This window comes from Pseudochaenichthys georgianus, chromosome 15 (assembly GCF_902827115.2).
Source record: "Pseudochaenichthys georgianus chromosome 15, fPseGeo1.2, whole genome shotgun sequence".
Lineage (NCBI taxonomy): Eukaryota > Metazoa > Chordata > Actinopteri > Perciformes > Channichthyidae > Pseudochaenichthys > Pseudochaenichthys georgianus.
Genome location: NC_047517.1, coordinates 35,888,300 through 35,909,590, shown reverse-complemented (window position 1 = coordinate 35,909,590; position 21,291 = coordinate 35,888,300). Strand labels below are relative to the sequence as shown.

General features: G+C 39.9%; 1 long non-coding RNA gene across 1 annotated transcript; it reads right to left on the bottom strand.

Annotated features, from left to right (window-relative positions):
• Positions 1–19,096: 19,096 nt before the first annotated feature.
• LOC117459311 (uncharacterized) lies at positions 19,097–19,907 on the bottom strand. The gene is made up of 4 exons (XR_004553510.2): positions 19,608–19,907; positions 19,397–19,424; positions 19,221–19,241; positions 19,097–19,139 (listed from the first exon to the last, which is right to left on the bottom strand). It is a non-coding gene; the product is annotated as an uncharacterized lncRNA (long non-coding RNA).
• Between the last annotated feature and the right edge of the window lie 1,384 nt (positions 19,908–21,291).

The window sequence follows — 21,291 nt, the reverse complement described above, 5'->3', positions numbered from 1 at the left end:
TTCTACAGTATCTACAGTTTAGTACACTATATGACACAAATACAAGAACATATGTATTTACCATGGGAATTGTTATGGTGTCAGGGGTAGTGGGTTATCAAGCCCTCCAACAGCCATATGAAATGTAGTACTCGTACCATAGTAGTACCATGGTATATTTACCACGGTACATGTACCACAGTATTTTTTGACAGATAGTCCCTTCCTGCCTCTGCCTCGCTCATGCTGCCACTGCTGTCTTCACTTGCTATTGCTGCGTTCATGTTGCTGCTGCTCGCCGGCCCCACCACCACCCCAGCTTCCACCTGTAGGCTCGGGGGATAGTTATCTAATCATCACTCAATGAATGTTCTTTGTAAATCTTTGGAGTGATGAGGCCCGAGCCGACGCCAAACTCAAACTATATGCTGCTTCTAATAAACATTAAGAAACACGTGAGTTGTCTGACTGAAATGCTCTTGTCAAAGCAACCAGTCACTTCCTTTTCCAGAGAAAACTCAGTCTGTGACCCGGGTTCCCTCGTCATTTAATTATGAAATCCTTAAAATCGATATTGGAAACAAAGACGTATTTTTAGACTGTATGTATGTACGAGGTTCTGATCAGCTGGCAAGAGCAGACACATTTTCACACACAGTTTTGACGGTTAATTGTAAATCTGATAACTGTAGGTTGAGAGGAGCTCCTGTGTAACCAGCTAGTGATCTACAGGAGACAAGGTTGTGTTTTCTTTGTCATTTCAATAAGTCTGATTGAAGCGGATGCATTGTTTGTCTTTTATATACTCAGTCTTGTCATGCTGCACTGCGAACCAGTCGTTTCCGATTCAGATAAACCCACAGACTGTGACCCCGTTTCCCTCACCGTTTTATATTCAATCCTTGAACAAGATTCATTTCATTTCAAACCTTTATTTAACCAGATTGGTCCCATTGAGATCATAGATCTCTTTTTCAAGGGAGACCTGCAGCATATAGGTTCCACATGAAACATAAAACAATAAAGGACATTATACATTATATTTACAGGATACATAGTTATAGACATTTACAAGTGCCCATTGTATCGGCAAGCATTTCATTTAGCCTAGCTTTAAAAACATGCAGAGGAATGAGATTGCTCAGTTTCAATTCTTGCTGAAGATTGTTCCGAGCAAGTGGAGCTGCGCACATAAAAGCTGTCTTACCTGAGACAGTCCTTGCTCTTGGCACATCTAACAAGACCACATCATGTGACCTCAGACAATAGCTGCTTGCAACTCTCTGTGTTATCAGCGAGCAGATATAATACAGGAGTTTACCCAACAAAGATTTATAGATAAAAGTGTACCAATGACTGAGCCTCCGTACAGAGAGAGATGGTAAACCTGCCTTGGTATACAGTGTACAGTGATGAGTAAGCGCTTTACAATTTGTGACAAATCTCAGAGCACTGTGATACGCAGCATCCAATTTGCTCAGGTAATTGGCAGGTGCATTCATATAGACCAGATCCCCATAGTCCAGCACAGGTAAAAAGGTCACAGTGACTAGCCTTTTCCTGGCCTCAAGCGAGAAGCAGGACTTGTTCCTGAAAAAGAAACCTAGCCTAACCCTCAGTTTTTTTAGCAGGTTATTGACATGAAGTTTAAAAGAGAGACAATCATCAAGCCAGATACCAAGGTATTTGTAACAGGCAACAACTTCAAGTTTTGTTCCTTGCGTAGTTACAATATCTAAAACAGGCTCTGGAGTCTTTTTAGCTTTTGAAAAGAGCATTACCTTGGTTTGATCCACATTTAAAAGAAGCTTTAGTTCAGAGAGCTGAGTCTGAATAGTGTTAAAAACAGCCTGTAATTTAACAACAGCCTCTTTAATAGAGGGACCTGCACAATACATCACAGTATCATCCGCATAAAAATGTAAAGTAGCTTCATCCACTTTATCACCTACGCTGTTAATATATATGGAGAATAAAAGTGGTCCTAAAACAGAACCTTGTGGTACACCATTAGAAATGTTTAACCACTCAGAAGACAGCCCATCAAAGTGAACACATTGGGACCTTTCAGAGAGGTAGTTCACAAACCACCCCACTGCATGGCTGGATATGCCAATACTGAGTAGCCTCTGCTTTAAAATGCGATGATCAACGGTGTCAAACGCTTTGGAAAGGTCAATAAACAGAGCTGCACAACTCTGCTTATTATCTAAAATAGTAGTAATGTCATTTACCACTTTCATCGTGGCAGTGATGGTGCTGTGTTTCTTTCTGAATCCTGACTGATGTTTAGACAGGATGTCATTTATACATAAAAACTCCTTTACATGTTCACTCACAAGTCGTTCGAGCACCTTAGCCAGAACTGACAATTTAGAGATTGGCCTATAGTTATTTAAAATAGTTGCCTCCCCTCCTTTCAGTAAAGGCAAGACATAAGCAGACTTCCATACTTTTGGAATTGTGTTCGTGCTGAGGGAGAGGTTAAAAAGAGAAGTAAGAGGTGGAGCAATAAAATCTGCAGCTATCTTTAAAAAGAAAGGTTCTACGTTGTCCGGGCCAGCCGGTTTCCTAGGATCTAGCTTAGATAAGGCTTCATGAACAACATTAACAGTAAAAGGAGTAAAACTGAAAGGGTTTTCCAGACCACATTCAGAGTCAAGGATTGGAGCGTTCACAGGAGCCACACAGCCAAACAGAGAGTCACAAGACACAAAATGCTTATTAAAACAATTTAGCATAGTAGCCCTGTCTGATATAGTGCCAGATGCTGTGGTAAGGCACGGAGGTAGCTCATTTGGGATATCACCAGTGGAAATCGATTTTATGGCTTTCCAAAATTTCCTAGGATTATTCAGGTTTTCTGTGGTAACTGACAAATAGTACTTTGATTTAGCACTTTTTATTTGGGATGTGAAGCTATTTCTTAGCTGCCTAAAATGTAGCCATTCTACCTCTGAGCCTGATTTCCTAGCCTTAGCCCAAGCATTATTTCTCTCATGAAGGAGACTGGACAGCTCAGCAGAAAACCAGGGATTGTTTCGTCCCTTCACTCTAAATTTACGCAGAGGTGCATGTCTATCTATAATTTTCATAAAACCAAGATAAAAATAAGACCATGCAGTTTCTACATCAGCACACAAATTGATTCTACCCCAATCAAAATCAAACAGATCATGCACAAAACCCTGCTCCACAAAGTGTTTTTTGTCTCTCTTTGTGATGACACGTGGTTTAACCTTTTGGACCTTAGTGTCCCTAATTGTGGCTACAACACAGTGGTCACTCACATCATTAGCAAATACTCCCACAGATGAGTATTTATGTGGAACATTTGTTAAAATTAGATCAATTAAGGAGGATTTATTTGGGGACTTAATATTTGGGCGAGTAGGACTGTCTATAATCTGGGTAAAATTCAAAGAGGTACACAGGTTTTTAAAATCCTCTGACACAGAAGTTAACCAGTCCCAATTAAAATCACCAAGCAGCACTATTTCCTTGTAGGAAAGTTGCGATAACAGTTTTGCCAATGACGATAAAGAGTCCTTGACAGCCGAAGGGGCCCTGTAGCAGCCCACCACCATGAGCTGTTGACCCTTTGTTACCTCAATATTCACGGCTAAAAATTCTAGCTGTTTACTAACAGATTTGGAAACCATATTAGTTACACAAAACTTATTTTTCACATACTGTAAATGGCAACGCCACCACCTTTTTTAGGCCGGTCAGTACGATATACACTGTAACCATTTATGTAAATGTCAGAGGCCAAAATGGATTTATCTAGCCACGTTTCTGATAAGACAATGACATCAGCATCAGTAGAACTCGCCCAAATACGGACAAAATCTAATTTAGGTAACAGACTACGCACATTTAAATGAATTAAACCTAGCCCAGATCTAGATATAAAATCAGCAGGAGTAGCTATTTGACTAATACTGCTCGGTGGACCTGGATTTGGCTGTACATTTCCTGATAGTAACAACAATAAAAATACCAAGCACCTTTTCCTCTTAATCAACACACATACATAATTGGACTGTCCTCTGAAATAAAGGTATTCAAAGTCAAACAAAGGCATAGATTGACTTACTGTACATTTGAAATGGTTTACACACGCCTGTATACATTCCTTTCCTATTTAGTCACAGCCTTTGACCTTTAAGGTTCCTGCGTGTTATGACATTATGACTCATGCTGTATTCTGAAAATGTAGAAATACCGAGAGAGCAATGAAATCATATGAGACATTTTCACATACATGCTCTTGTCAGAACTCATTATACCCTACTGTACTAGGGCATTGCGTTCCAAGAATGCAGGGTTGTTGGTTGTTCCTAGAGTCTCTAAAAGTACAATGGGAGCCAGAGCCTTTTCTTATCACGCTCCACATTTGTGCAATCAGCTTCCAGTTTGTGTTCGGGCGGCAGACACCCTATCCGTTTTAAGAGTGCGCTTAAGACCTTCCTTTTCGATAAAGCTTATAGTTAGGGCTGATTAGATTCAGCCCCTAGTTTTGCTGATATAGGCTGTTACGCCCCACCCTTAAAATTGCCTATGGTGCTAACACAATTCCACCAATGACCCAAATAGAACACGAAAGACACCTTTTTAAAATCATCAAATCCATAGGATTTATTATAACCAACACATCAAATGTTTAACTATCCATCCTAGGATGAGAGGCAGAACCACAGCAGTCCCCACACCAGAGGCCTCTCTCTTCTGCTGCTGCACTGGAGCTTTTAAGCACTTACTTCTCCAGGTGCACCTCGGCTGAACCTCGTCACAGCAATGCAGCACACCTGGGTAGAGGAACCAAAGGGGAAAAGAAACAGGGAATACATACAGCCGTAACACCCTTAAAACAATGAATAAATAGAAAACTAACAGCATACTATTCTATTCATTGAAATGAATGTGGAATTTCAGTGACTTTTATCAAGGCTGTATGCAGGCATACACTTAAGCACACCAGACTTAATATATCAATATGAAATGAATGCATTAGATCAGACAACAGATTAAGGACTGCTGACAAAAGGTCAACCTGGGTCAAATGTGGAACAACAAGATATATTAAAACTCTAAAACAGGGCCAACTAAGATGCTGCCACACAGAATGAGCAGCACCCACACGAGTAGCCAAATCAATGAAACTAAATGGCTACCACCATGAGGTGACAAACAAACTACAAAGCCAAACCAAGTTACTGCGTTTACCAACACACAAACCGCAACAGACATGTCCAACACAATGTGGAGTGCAACAGCCACAAACCTTAAGGATCACCACAAGTAGACCAACTACAAAGTTGCTGCCATTCACTAATAGCAACACTATGATCCAACAAGAGTGAACTGCCACTACCACAACACGAAAATGGACACCATGTGATCTTCCAACCGCATACACAAGTGATGGATGCAGGAAACCAGCAACACAAGCCCACTTGACGAACCGGCATGAGCACACCAAACTACTAATTTGCTACAACTTTTTTTTTTTTTTTTTTTTATTTAACCTTTATTTAACCAGATAAAAGCATTGAGATAGAATCTCATTTGCAATGCTGACCTGGCCAAGAAGGCAGCAACGTTACACATAACACATAACACAAACATATAAAATACAGAGAACATAACTAAGAAAACAAAAGACAAAAAAGCAGTCACTACATTGTGCACATTAGGACAGTAAGAAAGCTGCACTACTTATTACTGCAAGAGCAGCTGGAGGTAAGGACTTCAGACAACTTCAATCTAAAACATGCTATTGAGACAAGTTCCCTCAGTTTGAGGCGTGATTGAAGGTCATTCCAAGACCAAGGACTATAATAAAAAAGACTCCTTTTCCCAGCCTCAGTCCGCACGGCAGGAACCTGGACCCGTATCCAGGCACTGGGTCTGAGGTTGTAAGAGTCACAAACTGGAGCAAATCTGGCACATATGTACAGTGGAAGCTTTCCTAAAATGGCTTTATACATTAATAAAAACCAATGCTGCATCCTACGCATAGTAAGTGAGGACCATCCAGTTAGGCTGTACAGTTTGCAATGATGAGTCCTATAGGGTGCATTTGATATATAACGCAGTGCAGCATGGTAGAGTGGGTCAAGTTGGCCAAAACAGTGGGACAGGCAAATCTATAGATTGTATCACCGTAGTCCAGCTGGGACAGGAATAAGCCAGAGACCAACCTTTTACGGGATGAAGTTGAAAAACAACATTTAAGTCTGTAAAGGAAGCCAAGAGTGCATTTCAATTTCTTAGTTAGAACTTCAATATGGTGTTTGAAGTTCAGATTTCTGTCCAACCAAAAGCCCAGATATTTGTAGGCATCGACAAACTCAACAGAGACGCCATCAAGGGTGTCAATGGAGAGGCAAGAGGACGCTGACTTGGAGCAAAGAGCATTGCTTTGGTTTTCTTACTGTTCAAAAGCAGTTTGGAATCAAGAAGTGCATGCTGCAGCGTGATAAAATCAGATTCTAGATTGGAAACGGCCATATCCAGAGAAGGAGCACATGAATATACAATAGTGTCATCAGCATACATATAATTAAATACATGACAGCAACAACACACAAGTGACCACCAACAAGTGGACTGCAACAACCACAACACACATGGTCACACTGTAGTAAACTACACACAACGGTTGCCTACTTACACCTAAGCAGCAACCCGAAATTGACCCAACTAATGTGGACTGCAGATACCACCACCTAAAGTCACATACCACAGGTTACTGAACGTGCATTGATTATAGCTCCACAGAGTGGCCAAACAAAAAGTCAAAAGTTGCTGTGCAAAAACTGGGAAAACAAGCAGTAGTGAGGCACCCCAACCCTGAGCTGTTGATGGAGATGGCTAACTAGCTAGTCTTCAGTGGCTTGCCGAGCTCGAGGCGACATTGAACGCTGAACTCAGTGCATCACCGAAGACCATAGATATAGCCTAAAGCAATACACTGAAGCGTACCAAAAATAAGAAAGGCAAAACCAAAGTGGCAAGATCTTCAAACCTGCCCGGTGACTAACTAGTCAACACTGAACACTGAAATTGCAAGCTGGTGAAACAATTACATGCCCAACTAAACAAACAACCACACCTTAACTCACCTTAAATCTCTCCACAAAGCAAACGGCCACTAGATACAGACACATGCTTACAAATTGACCTCATTCTATCCCGGACGAGCCCCTATTTGTTACGCCCACCCTTAAAATTGCCTATGGGGCTAACAAAATTCCACCAATGACCCAAATAGAACACAAAAGACACCTTTTTAAAATCATCAAATCCATAGGATTTATTATAACCAACACATCAAATGTTTAACTATCCATCCTAGAATGAGAGGCAGAACCACAGCAGTCCCCACACCAGAGGCCTCTCTCTTCTGCACTGGAGCTTTTAAGCACTTCCTTCTCCAGATGCACCTCGTCTGAACCTTGTTACAGCAATGCAGCACACGTTGCGTAAAAAATAGGATTTATCCTATATTTTAGAAATTCCTTGCGGCGAGGAGCTTCTGGGACGCTTCGAGCCATGGCGCAGCGCAGTGCGGCGCAGTGCGGCGCAGTGCGGCGCAGTGCGGCGCAGCGGTCTGGTGGAATAGCACCCATTGACTAGAGTGGCCGCGATCGCTAAAAACGCCGCAGCGCAGACGCTCCTGGTGGGGGGGACACCTTACTTCTTCCTTCTTTCTGTCTGTACCTGTGTACTCTCATGTTCCGAATAACCCAGCTTCCCCCAAATTTCTTTTTGGTGTCTATCTACGCCGTGATCCTGAGTCGTGGCTGATCCTGTTGCTGCGGTCCTGAGTCCTGGATCCTGAGTCCTGACTCCTGAGTCAGATCTGAGTCCTGGATTTCGAGTCGTGGCTGAACCTGTCTCTGCAGTCCTGCCTGATTCTCATCATATACTTCCCTGATCGGGTTATTCCTTCTCTGGAAGTGTTTCCTTGTACGATGTGAGGGTCTAAGGACAGAGGGTGTCGTATTGTCATACTGATATTCTGTACAAACTGTGAAGTCCACTGAGTCAAATGTAACATTTGTGATATTGGGCTATATAAATAAACATTCATTGATTGATTGATTGTCATAGCAACCAGTCACTTCCTTTTCCAGAGAAAACCCACAGACGTTGGATGTTGGGCCTGAGTGTATATTTTCATAACAAACCCATGACTAAGGTCTGTTAAAACACTGCTACGTGACAGTTCATTAATGCTGCATGCTATTTCAGTAAATTCTTCTCATGATAACTCCGCACTGCTGGCAAAGATGCACTTCCTCCTTCGCCTCAATTGCTCTTACCACCTTTTCCATAAGACCATCCTGAGGCTGTTAGACACAGGTTTATCATTTAGTTTGTTTGCTTTATGTACACAGTCAAATCTGGAGTGTTAATTTAACACTCTGAGATAAGGACCATATGGTCACTGGCTCAGTGTTAAAATTGACTCTTTAAGTGCTAAATGAACACGGTCAGGAAGTGGGCGGTGTTAAATTATGTAATTGATTTGTAAATACACATTTGCACTGATAGGAGGGCAAAAGCCTGGAAAACATTGGCTACACTGAAAAACCTGAACCGTTGACTTTAATTAAATGTATTATGTCAACAGATTTCACCTAACTTTATTAGGTTGGTTGAAGGCAATACTATTAAGTTGAACCATGTATTGTTTATATAAACAAGAAGGGCAGCAGGTGAAATGAATCAGAGAAATTGGCTGGAAAACACAGAAACAGTAAAAGCAGAAAAGACACATGGACCAAATACCTTGCAAAACCAGGATTGGACACCTTTTACACTTCTGCTCTCGGGAAATTCCAGTGTCCAACATCGGATGGTCCTACGTACTTTCCCCTTGATACAGTTTGTGTTTTTGTGTGTGTGCTCTTGAACTTGAAATGTTCTGTGGACAAGACTGGACATTTTCCTTTTTGAAAGTGAGGGAAAATAGGACTTTAATGGAAAACGGATCACACCCCCACCACGGAAAGGCAGTGTTAACGTAGTATGTTAGTCAAAAAGGCCCTCACCGTTTTATATTCAATCCTTGAACAAGATAATAGGACTGTCCTCTGAAATAAAGGTATTCAAAGTCAAACAAAGGCATAGATTGACTTACTGTACATTTGAAATGGTTTACACACGCCTGTATACATTCCTTTCCTATTTAGTCAGAGCCTTTGACCTTTAAGGTTCCTGCGTATTATGACATCACATCCCCACCACGGAAAGGCGGTGTTAACGTAGTATGTTAGTCAAAAAGGCCTCGTGTTTGAAACCTCAATGTAATTTGTTGTAGTAAAAGTGTGTATTAACAGTAGCTGGATATTTTAGTTTCACGGTTCTGGTGTGATTCAAAACCAGTCTTGACACTTTTGCACTAAATATTTTCTCTCAGCCTTTGAATTCCTCTGTAACTCGATCTCATTTGCATATTGTGGTCACTGTGTGTGTGTTAAAGCAAAGATAAGGTGTGATTATCAGCACAGACAGGAGATGTTACAAAATGTGAGGACAGTAGCAACTTCCTGTGAGGTGTTTTGAGATTATTATACTGTAGCATGGATGTCTGCAAACAGCTCCTTTTCAACAACGTTCCTCTTTAAGATAATCTAATCGTTTTTTGAAAACCATCACTCAGACATTAAGAAAACAGTCATATAACATGCAAGAAAAAAAGCCACAACCACTGAGGAAACCACTACATTGATAATGAAAGGCACGTTATATTTAGTCTTGTCGACACACAGGAAAAGAAAGAATAAGATTCCGTTATCTCTCACTGAAAAGGAGAAAGCATTACGATAACACAAACACTTGTATAACTTGCTCTCCAGTTGTCATGGAGTTTAGCTTTGAGCAACCTCCTGAAGCTGCAACAAACAGGAAGGGCCTGCGTCATAGTCATAACCACAAGAGCAGGGGTTTTTCTGTAGTTGTCTTGCTCACCGTGTTGGGTTATGGCCAATGAAAAAGATTGCATCAGCTAATAGTCAGCAAAATGTCAGAACACACAATAAATCATCACGGAACAATAGTGCATTATTATTGGGTTTCATCTCTTTAGATGCATATGTGTTATGTTAATATGTCCACAGCTGGAGAATGTAAATCAAACGCTCACAGGAATAGACAGAATTTTAACAACATTAATTGTGCAGAATATTTATTCGTAACGTTTTATTTTATCATACAAAAGCTCTCCACTTTATTAGAGATGCCAGGGGTCAATGGTGGAGATTGTTTTGTGGTGACAGCGAGGAGGAAATATAAACAGAGCTTAGAAGTTAAAGGGGCCCTGTTATGCTCATTGTCATGCTCATATCAGTATGTAGTGTCTCTACTTTAAAGAGTCCTCTCCTGCTGATGTTCAGGTGTATATCAGTATGTAGTGTCTCTACTTTAAAGAGTCCTCTCCTGCTGATGTTCAGGTGTATATCAGTATGTAGTGTCTCTACTTTAAAGAGTCCTCTCCTGCTGATGTTCAGGTGTATATCAGTATGTAGTGTCTCTACTTTAAAGAGTCCTCTCCTGCTGATGTTCAGGTGTATATCAGTATGTAGTGTCTCTACTTTAAAGAGTCCTCTCCTGCTGATGTTCAGGTGTATATCAGTATGTAGTGTCTCTACTTTAAAGAGTCCTCTCCTGCTGATGTTCAGGTGTATATCAGTATGTAGTATCTCTACTTTAAAGAGTCCTCTCCTGCTGATGCTCAGGTGTATATCAGTATGTAGTGTCTCTACTTTAAAGAGTCCTCCCCTGCTGATGTTCAGGTGTATATCAGTATGTAGTGTCTCTACTTTAAAGAGTCCTCTCCTGCTGATGTTCAGGTTTATATCAGTATGTAGTGTCTCTACTTTAAAGAGTCCTCTCCTGCTGATGTTCAGGTGTATATCAGTATGTAGTGTCTCTACTTTAAAGAGTCCTCTCCTGCTGATGTTCAGGTGTATATCAGTATGTAGTGTCTCTACTTTAAAGAGTCCTCTCCTGCTGATGTTCAGGTGTATATCAGTATGTAGTGTCTCTACTTTAAAGAGTCCTCTCCTGCTGATGCTCAGGTGTATATCAGTATGTAGTGTCTCTACTTTAAAGAGTCCTCTCCTGCTGATGTTCAGGTGTATATCAGTATGTAGTGTCTCTACTGGGACATGTCTCCATGCTTTAATGTTCAAAGAGCTCTTTATTTTTCTCATGTGCTGCAGCACCTCTTTCCAAAGAAGCACGAGTGTTATGGAGGTAGGCCTCCATGTTTTACACAGATTTATTTTCTTGTTAAGCTGAGTCATCATGATATGTGTCCCATGCACAAGCACAAACAGTGGATATGAATAACTGTCATACATACACAGCCTCGCCTCGCCCTCAATGTGTTTGTTTGGACAGTTACTCAGGAAACCATTTGTCAGACGGTGTGTTGCGAGTAAATGTTGGCAAGCACCATATCTTACGATCAATCAGATACGGCAACATTCCTATACTATTATTGTATTCAGTTCAGGAGGTAGAGGACATCTGCACAGCCCCTGTGCATTCTGGTAGAGGACATTGCACTGGTGGAGGACTACAGGTACCTGGGAGTGCACTTAGACTATCTCTCTGGCTGTCTCTCTGACATTTTGAGCCACACAGTCTCAAATTCCGATCATCCCGAAAACCCTGCAGCATACAGGCGTATAAAAGGAAGGGCTGCAACGAACACATTTTTCATTTCCAGTCTTAACATTGACTGTTTTCAGCAACAAAACAAAAGGGGTTACATTTGATGTACCTATCATTTTAATGTGACACCACCATGAGGATTTAAGGTGTACTTTTCAGTGAAATGTTTCAACAGCTGTAGTGTTGCCAGGAAACGTGATACCAACATTGAAACTGTAGCCTCCAGACCACGATAACTGCCATGCTAATTGAGTGTGAAATACAGCAGACACATTAAGATCACATTTAGTTGAGCCACAAAGGCAGAATAGTCAACCGTCCCAGGAGCAGCAAAACAAATGGGTTAGTGTAAGATAACTTATCATACAATTACAAATCTTAATCTTACACATATATGAGTTAAGAGACAGCAACCCCTTTCTAATATGGTACATAACAGTAATTTAACAAGCATAGTCTAAATATCGTAAGTATAATTAATACAGGATTTGAAATCAAATATGAAATAGAAACGATCAAGAAAGGCCACAATCTGTATTCACTTGGATATTTTTAGGTAAGCTTAGTCATGATAAATAATTGATTTCAGACTGGGGGGGAGGAGCTGGGGGATGTGTGGTTTCTTATTTTTGTGAAACAGAAATAGATTTTCTGTTGATAGGATAACTCTCATATCAGCTCTAAATACGTTTAAACTCTGTTATCTTTCCATGGACCAAGAGACTGTTAGAGTCACAGATGTTTCCTCATGCTTTCTTTTTTCCCTTTGTTTACAAATAGTTGGAAGTGTTTCGCGTGGTGGAAATCCCACACTTAATCTTCTGGTAAGAAAAGAACAAAGACACAAGCTTAAACCAAAGCTGTGTTATTTAATAAAGAGTTATAGCATTTAACAGAATCAATCTATTTCCAGGAAGGACAGATAACCTGCATCACTGATGTGATACAAAGATCTGACCAAGTTACGCAGGAAAGCGATGACTTTACAAAGGGAAGAGGATTAATTCAGCTAGGTCGTTTACATTACAGTCTTAAGAAAGGTGGGGGAAAGAAGGGGAAGTACAGCATGGTAATTACAACCCTAACATCCATATGATAATTTCCTGGTTCTGAAACTATACATATTGAATTATTATAAAGTCCCATGATATTTAGATAACAATAGGAATTCTATATATTAGATATTAATATCTCTTTAGGTTTTGCCTGATACTGTGGGTTGGTGGGAATGAGATTACTTACTTATACTTTCTCAATAAAGAGTGGAATTGCTGTTATGACTTAGACATGGAAATAGGCTTGACTTCTTGAAGAGTGAAAGCATTACACTGCAACAAGGCTGCACACTTCCGTATCTCTTTCACACACACACACACACACACACACACACACACACACACACACACACACACACACACACACACACACACACACACACACACACACACACACACACACACACGCACGCACATGCACACACACAAAACATGGAAAGTTACCAAAGCTGTGGATTCAACAGCTCAGGAAGCAAAAGGCAGCTCCATTCAGCAGAGAGACAGACGTTAACCTCACACAGGTCCTAAAGGCGGAGCTACAATCGTAAGATAGGTTAGTCATTTTTTAAATAAAGGTAAGAGGCTCACCGTGACACACACACACACACACACACACACACACACACACACACCACACACACACACACACACACACACACACACACACACGTTCCACTAGTAACAAAGAAAGAAAAAAAAAGTGCTTTGACTCATCGCCTAGTGCAGTTCCTGTTAGTCTGTTTGAACTATTTTGATGAATGACCCCAGTTTTTTTCAACCAATAGGTTTACTTTGAAGGATATGCTGACCTTTCGGCCCAATTACAAACCTTCAAGTTTACATTTTTAGTTTTTGAGTTGCCGATTTGAAACGGGCATTTCCTGTTTCTCCCAGAGAGAGGGGAGTTTGTCAGATAATAACACCTCTGTCTACAGTAGTATGTTTTTATGTAGAATACAAAAATACTCATTCTTAAATAAAAGTGTTTTTGTATAAAAGCGATCCATGGTAATAGGAAACATCATTTGATTAGGCAGGCAGAGTTTACAGACTTACTGGATATTTAATTTCAGATTATAAGACAAACAATGTCCGGACATTATCCCTTCACAATGCAATGCAATCCAACAAACTAAATACACAGTCCCTCTATAACACCAACACAATCAGCAGCTGGCACTTCCATTATTGAGTGACATTGCATTGTACACTCCATTAGATATTAAAGATCACTTTGCAAATGTGTGACCTAAAGTAACCTCATGAGAAGTACAGCATACCTTCCAAACATGGTCATGTGTACAGTGCGTTTCCTGATGGTAGACCAACAAATCATTCAGGTCACAAACACATGACACAATCCCTCCTGTTTCTTTAATATGACAATGTAACTTTTACCATATCTGACATTAGAGACATGTGACGTTTTGGCTGTGGGATGCCAGTAATCACCCCACAGGATCACCAGCTCTCATTGGCAGAAACATCATCAAACATTTTTTCCGTCTGAGTCAGTACTGACTTTAACGTAAAACTCTTTTAAATGCTCATACGCCGACGCCGTAGAGCAGGGGTGGGGAACCTTTTTCCTCTCAAGGGCCATTTCAATTTTTACAATATCCTCAGAGGGCCGTACAAGTTATTGACCTCTGCTTAAACAAACTAAAATCACAGCCCATTCATTTCATTCTGTGCAAAGAAAAAGCAACCTCTTAATCCAGATATCTCACCATGACTCGCGTATGCATGCACGTGCAGGGTGTGGCGTGCCCCCCTGGGAAGATTTTTTTTTAAATGTTGAAGTTAAAAGCATCAATCTGGTGCACTTTGAGAGCAACATTAGGAGATCTATGGACACATCTCTCAACACCCAAACACAACTGTAAGCAGATTTTCTTTTAATTTATGGATATTTGACAAATCACTCCCCTTTCAAACTGTATTCTTCTTTATTAATAACTGTCATATAGTATTTTATACCTGTTTACTTTATTCTCTTATTTTTTTATAACTATAATGATCATATAAAGATGTGCCTTTACCTCATTGGTTGTAGAAAAAGCTTCTTATATTCGTTAGCATAGCTAGCTAACCAGATGCTAATGATAACAACACAGTTATTGACTGTCTGATCAGTATGACAGATGAGCAGATCGCCACTGGGCTTTCAACTAAAGACACAGACACGCAGAAACTGCGGCATGTGTATGGACTTATCGGTACTGCAATTTCTGAAGTGCTGGAGTGTTGTGTTCAAGGACCCTGACCTTGGCCAGGAAAAACAGGCACTCGCTTGTTTAATTTTTTTGCGGTCGAGATTTCTTTCATTTTTTTATTTTTTGCGTGTGTTTATAAATTACCTCGAGGGCCGTACACGCCGTATACGGCCCGGAGGCCGGAGGTTCCCCACCCCTGCCGTAGAGTCTCACTCTGAGCGAGTGCTGCTCCAGCTGCTCTCGGCCTCGTCCATACTAATTCATTCATTCATTCAATGCTCGCCGGTTCCGCGGTTCCACACTGTTTGTTGTGAGGAGTCTGATATATTTAGTATATTTATATTTTAGTGCGACAGCCACGGGTGACAGGCGCGTACGCGTCACAGGCAGCTTGCTGTTGCCAGATTGGGTGGTTTTCCGCATTATTTTGAAGCCTGTTTACTGTGTGTTTTAACTGGGGTTTCGGCTGAAAGGCATATGAAATCTGGAACACTTTTGAACGCCGTTATAATACAGTGCTGAGAATGAACGAACGCACTTTTGAACGCCGTTATACAGCGCTGAGAATGAACGCGTTCTCAATTACGTTCATCGAGCGGAAATACAGTACGTTCAGTTCACGTTCGCCCAAAATATGAACGCGTTCATGAACGATCGTTCATTGAACTCGTTCAGGTACATCACTGCACATGGTCAACTACTTTATCAGCTAATTACAAAACATCAGCCAGAGTTTTGTTGCAATGCTAAATTGCAGTTAGGTGTTTAACCTTAGATTGCTTGTTAACTATATTGCTATAGCTACATTTTAAATCTAAAGGAATGGTTGGCTTCACGGAAAATCACTTTAACAGCTAATGTTAAACAACAACAACAGCCTAATGTATGCAGCGTAGCTAAGTTATAGCTAGCTGTTTAACTTTAGCTTGCTTGCTAACGTTATGCTGGCAAAAAGTGGATAGACCTATATCTGTTTGCTCGATGGCACATGACTTTATCAGCTAACATTACAAAACAACAGCCACATTTTTGCAGGGTTGTTATGTTACAGTTAAGCATTTAATCTAAGCTTACTTGTTTATTTTATCGCTAGCAGAAATCGATCCAAGTAGATAGTTGGGTGGATGGCAGATTACTGTAACAGATAATGTAACGCATAGCTAAATGATAGCTGTCCAACTTTGGCTCGCTAACTTTATTGCTAACAAAATATCCTCAACGTGGAATTGTTGGTTGGCTAGCTTGCCAAATTACGTAGTTACTAGTTACTTTACTAGCTAATATGACGGCTAACGTCAACGATGGCTATCAATGTCATAGAAAAAGATTTCGGAAAGTTACATATACTACCTTTAGGTATCATTATCAAATGATTCAAGATTGTCTTTCTATATTGAGTTGAAAACCCAAAAGTATAATTAAGTACATGTAATAATACACTGTTTTGTTTGAGACAAATTCCTCTTTTTATTCCTATTTCTACACACAATCATTTCATGAGAAGAGGTTATAAGTGTGTTATTCCAACTTGTAACAACAGTGTAAATACAAATAAATAGGCTATGTAATATGTATATAATTTATATAATATATATAATATAATATCACCCCACTCGAATAATACTATTTATTTAAAGAGATATGTAAATATCTACATAGTGGAGCATTAGCAAAAGAGAAGACTATGGTTTGTTAAGGCTTTAGGTTGAGGTTTAATGGTTCGCTGTAATGCTAAAAGACACAGAAAGCGCACGCGCTGGTGCTCCAGTACAAGTCAATAGCTTCCACAGCTTCAGTTCAACTTTACTCAAATGTTTGGTCCCTGAGGCAACTTTGTGATGATAATTGGAAATAAAAAGTAAACCATTTGAATCCTTACTCTTTTAATAGAGTCCTTAAATTAAATAAATAACTAAATGCTACATGTAATTGGACATAAACATTGTGTGCTTCTCTGTTGTGGCAGCAGAAATGGTCTAAGATTTATAACGAAAATTATCTGATATCAGTGCTTTTTCATAATTTAACCATAAATAACAGAACCAGCTGCTTAGAATCACTAATGCTATGTAACCCAAAGAAAGATAAGTAGCCGTGAGTTCTCAAAGTGCACTCACTGGTGCCCCAGAGAGTTTTCCAGCTTCCACAGCTTTGTCAACTTTGATACCACATGTGCAATTTGTATTACTAAGTATAATATTTGTGTATTTTAAGCAATATAAATCTTACAACTCTGATTTAGTAAAGTGAAAAAAGGAAATATATAAGCAGAAAAAGAGCAAGAAGTATTTAGCTTTAAAAACATCTGGACACTGGTTTTGGCTTTAGCTGGAATGTAGTAGGAATACTGAGAGAGAAAACAGAGCTTATAGTAGTAGATATTTAGCATTGTGTATGTTGACATCTGTCTCACAAGGGTTTGCTTGCACAGTATTATTTGTGAAGAAAATCACAAATAATTTACATGATTGTCATGAGCTGATTAAATTCATAGAGCGAAGACAACAGCATAGAAAAATATTAAATTCATAGAGCGAAGACAACAGCATAGAAATATATTAAATTCATAGAGCGAAGACAACAGCATAGAAATATATTAAATTCATAGAGCGAAGACAACAGCATAGAAATATATTAAATTCATAGAGCGAAGACAACAGCATAGAAATATATTAAATTCATAGAGCGAAGACAACAGCATAGAAATATATTAAATTCATAGAGCGAAGACAACAGCATAGAAATATATAGTATGTAAGCCATGTTTCTTCACACAGTTTAAGCACTGGAGTGTTGTGGTGCAGCAACCTTATCAAAACGAATTGGCCTTAAGAGATACTTTTACAAAAATGTCATATAAAAGTTAAAAACCCCTGATGTTCCTAAACTATTACACAAGCATGTTGTTGCTCCCGCTCTTCTTACACCACCTGCAGCATACCAACAACAAGAACAGATCATTAGAAAACATGTCAGATTATGGCAGAGAAACTCATGAAAACAAATAGATGATTTTAAATACCTGGAATTATGATCTCTGTACCAGAAGGCGAGAAGCAGCGGCAGCAGCACAAAGAGGATACCAGATCCCATCAACATCCAGTAGTGGCGGGGAGTCTCTGTCAAGAGATGAGTGTTGTTTGACAGTTAATCCACCAACAGGCAACATTTATATTTCAATGTCCAATACATCATTAAATGTAACATCACGTAGGCTACTTAATATTAAAAACACTTAAGTAGCCTACAAGTAAAACTACAGAAGTTTCAAACGTATTCAAAAAAGGTTTAGGGTTACTACGCAAAGATTTGACTTTGTAAGATGACTGTAACCTCAACCCACGCTAGGATTTATGAATGAAAAGAGATTTGAGGCCAACATCTGTGATATAACAATAATCATTTCACCGCTTCCGGCTATATTGAGTGAACAGGAAGTCATGAAATATTATGTAACTTTACAACAACGGTTTCTCACGTTTTCACAAACAGTGTGAGAGAACTTCATAGATTTCATTCACACTTAATGCCTTTCTGCTCAGTTCAAAACAATGTTTATGCCTGAATCTTATCCCTTTTTTCAGATAACTGTTATCAGATACTTGTAATGTGGTATATATTCTTGCGTCAGGTTAAAGAGTGTTGCAAATATAGCATTAACAGCCACAACAAAGGAAGGCATTAAGCATTATTTAGTCTGGGGCATGGACATGTCCGGACATGTCTGGTTGCAATACTTGAGTTAAAGGGGCCCTATTGTACTTTTTGGGGGGTTCTGCTTACTGTAGTGTGAACAGATAGCGGGGCTGACGTGCCCCTGGATGACTCACCTCCTGACAACTTACCACATGAGTACAATCCCTTCACTTTTTTTTACTGGCAGAGAAACACCTTCAGACAATCAAACACTAACACAAACAAAAAACAACTCTCATTGTTTGTTGTTCTAATCTGTCAAAATGACGGACGGCTTTCAGATTTGTCCGTCATTGTTAAAAAAAATCCGTCATAGATGGAAAATATTCGGTTAACGCGACCTCTGATATACACATCTCTTAGTTTTGTCTTTTGGTTTTCCCGATACCATTTTACATATTAACTTATCATGTTATTTTGAAGAAACAATAAAGTGTGTACCTTTGTCCTTAGCAGGACTTTGTAGGGTCATTCTTCATCTCTTGTTGATCACCTACACCTTGTAACAGAGGACAGGAATATTTAGAAGCAGCACACAAGTGTTGCATTCAAATGTATTTTATTTATTGTAGTGCCTTACTTTCTTTCCTGCTGCAGTCCGCTGTAAAAAGAAGATATTGTTATGACAGAACATTGCGGGAAATACATTTAAAGATTGAACTTTGACTAAAGCATGTTTTAAAATGTCAGTAGTTTGTAAATATACAGAAATACCCTTTAGATATGAAACAAAGCCTGACAGGTGATGAGACTTACTGGTGCAGTTTGCTGTGTTTTGTTCCGTCTATGAAAAAAGAAAAAGGTAATTAGTTCTCAGTTTAAGTACTTATGCTGAAACAGTCATAACAATACAGTGCTCCAATGTGTCATGTAAACATGATGCATCAACACATAATTCAGAGTATTTAACTCTACTTTGCATACTTAACAAGATGTGTGTGCATTTAATGGTTTTAGAGTGTAATACCTCTGAGAGGCAGGTGCATGAGAAGTGCAGCTGGTTGTAGCAGACTTCGGAAGGAAAAGTCCACTTGCTTTGCTCCTTCATTTCATTTTCCAAATTGTCAATTTTCAGATTGATCCCCTTTATATGGAAGAAAACAAAAACATGGCAGCTTTACAAACAACTTCAAAATGACTGTTCATATAAAAAACACTTAACTTTGGGCACATATCTTTCCATTACATGAATCCAGAAAAAAGATTCAAAATCTTTTATCTACCCTCTTTTACTATGCTATGTTTATTTAAGTGGTACATTTTATTTAAAGAGGTGCTCTGTGTTATATAATAATAGTATTATATCATATATTATTATATAATATTATATAATTATTATTATAATCCCTATTCAGTCAAATCTAGGTGTAATGTTAAGGTGTGTAGATTAGATTAGATAGAACTTTATTAATCCCGAAGGATTGCCAGGTTGCTCCAAAATACAGTTACATCTTAATAAAAGTATGCAATATACAATAGCTCAATATACAAAGTTTTAATGTAACGTATTACAGTGCCCCAGTAGAGAATAGGTAGCAGTCTGTGACAAGTCATTTGCAGAGATGCATTGTTCTGTAGTTATTGTAGCTGAAACGGGGCTTTTGTGAGAGTTTAAGGCTGCGGCCCCACGAGGACGAATTCGGTCGTTTGCGTTACTGTTTAGTGTCATATAGACCGTTCGGCCACACGAGGACGACCGAATACGGCACTAAACGACTGAGGAAACGACAACGGGTCCCAAGGTGGATAGAAATGCATACGCCACTCTCTGGGGGGTCAAACGGCTCCGTGTGTGCGCCCTATACGGACATTTTCAGATCACTGATAGTGATTGCGCAATAGCCCCGCCTCTCCCCACCTCTTCTGCTCACCTCCGCTTACCCCGCGCCAGTGCTGAAGTGTTTCGCCACCAACAACAACAACAATGGCGGATCGCAGAGTTGCTATCGTGCTCCGGACGCTATTGACCATGCTACAGTTGTTTGTGCAACATCTACAGCAATAATGATGAGGCAATAGCCCCGCCTCTCCCCACCTCTGCTGCTCACCCCCACGTCAAAGTAAACTGCACCCTGAATTCAGATTATTTATCTTTCTCTCGCGAGTGAAGTCTAATCTGACAGGACGGAGACACGCAGCTGTGCTCACCTGCAGCTCCTCCCTCTGCAGCAAAACACACACTTCAAGTCAGATCATCACCCTTAGCTATTTTAATTACCTCTCAAACTCCCTAAACTAGTTATAAATATGTTTATTTTTTACTGTCGGCCGGGTCACTCATTACTGGATCAGCTGCTGCATGAGACAGACACTGACGCTGTCTGAAGAGAGGGAGGAAAAAGAGAGGCTCCGTGTATTTTATTATTATAATATATAGAGTCGTTATTCATTTGTTTTAAAGCTCAATAAATAACAAAGAAGACCTTTGACCGGCACTTTTATAATTGTGTCCGGAAGATTTCAACTTTAATACACGCTGACTGGCGAAAAACTCTGCCCGGTTCCCTTGGCCCCCCACCGCGGAGAATAAACAGAAGGGCAACCATGACAACCATGCTTCTTCGCTGCTTTTGTGGAGGAAGTTACAGCGCCACATAGAGGCTCCTGCATATGTACTGCAGCTTCTCCAGCGGTTGGAGCTAAACGGAGCG